Raw genomic sequence first — 1,868 nt, forward strand, 5'->3', positions numbered from 1 at the left:
CAAAAATGTATTATAGTTCTGAGGAACAGACGTCCAAAATTTTTAAGGTATTGGCAGGGCCATGTTCTCTCTGAAGGCAGTGGAGTATCCTTTCCCTTCCAGTTTCTAGTAGTTAGTAGTTATCTTTTGTGTCCCTTGGCTTGTAGATGCATCATTCCAATCTCTGACTCTGATTTCACATGGCCTCCCTTGTGTGCTTGTGTCCGTATTTCCCTCTTCTTATAAGGACACCAGCCGTTAGAATAGGGACTACTCCAATCCAATATGACCTCATCTTAACTTGAATACATCAGCAAAGACCCTATTTCCAAATTAGGTCACACTCTCAAGTACTGGAAGTTATGACCTGAATATTTTGGGGAACACAATTAAACTAACAATAGTAACCTAAAAATGGAGAGACATACTAGACTCCTAGATTAAAAGACTTAGTAAGATATCAATTATTTCTAAACTGAATTCTTATTAAAACCTCAGCAAGATCTTGTAGGTATATTTGTATAAAATGACAAAATCTCAGAATAAGTAAATCATCTTGAAAAATGAGGTAGGAGAAATCCTATTAAGACAGCCTAGAAAATGACAGTAATCAAGGCAGTGTGATATTGGCAGAGGGAGAGACACATAGATCATTTTAAGGGAACAGAAAACCTTGAAGTACGATATACACAAACATATACGATAGATTTTTGACAGTACAAATGCAATTTAATGTAAGTACAAATGCAATTTAATGTAAGAAACAGTCTTTTTGACAAATGGTGCTGGAGCAAATGGACACCATCAAGTTAAAGCATTCACTGTACATGGAAAATTAACTCAAAATGGATTAGACTCGTGTAAAACATAAAATCATTAAAAACTTATGCAAAAACATAGGAAAAATCTTTGTAATCTGGACTAGGCAAGGAGTCCTTAAATTTGACACCAAAGCAAGACCCATAAAAAGAAAAAATGAAATACTTTATCAAAATTGAAAACTTTTGCTCCTCAAAAGACCCTATTAAAGGGATAAAAAAATAAGATACACACCAGGAAAAATATTTAAAACCACATAGGAAAGGACTAGTATCATCTAGAATATAAAAATACTCTTTCAAAACCCAACAGTAAAAAATAAAACAATTCAAAACTGAGTAAAAGACACAGACATTTCACCAAAATGGCTATACCCATGACAAGCACATGAAAAGGTATTAAAATCCTTAGCCATTAGGGAAATGCAAATTAAGACCACAAAGAGACATCACTACATTCCTATCACAATGGCTAAAACAAAAGTGATGACAACACCAAATGCTGAAAACTGGGTCACTCATATGCTCCTGATGTGAATGTAAAATGGGAAAGCCATTTTGAAAAATATTTTGTTCATTTCTTATAAGAGAAAATGAATTTACTCTAAGACCCAGATATTGCACACTTAGGCATTTATACCAGGGAAATGTAAATTTATGTTCACACAAAAGCCTACACAAAAATGTTTGTAAGTTCATTTGTAACAGCCACTTATTTTTTTAGCTTAGTGTTTCCTTCTAGTAAGAAATTTAATGTTCAGAACAAGGTATAATCTCACATTAATTATATTAGGATGTTCTGTTCCAAAATCATTTATCTGATGATTAGTAGGATTTATTAAAGTTTTACCTATGTACTGTATTTGGAAGGTCTTCCTCTCATTTGAATTCTATAATATTATATAATTAAAATACTGAAAAAAGGGAACCCCAATGCACTGTTGATAGGAATGTAAATTGATGCAACCACTGTGAAAAACAGCATGAAGTTTCCTCAAAAAATTAAAAATTGAAATACCATATTATCCAGTAATTCCCCTACTATTTGCCTGAAGAAAATGAAAACACTAA

The sequence above is a fragment of the Canis lupus genome, chromosome 1 (assembly GCF_003254725.2).
Source record: "Canis lupus dingo isolate Sandy chromosome 1, ASM325472v2, whole genome shotgun sequence".
NCBI lineage: Eukaryota > Metazoa > Chordata > Mammalia > Carnivora > Canidae > Canis > Canis lupus.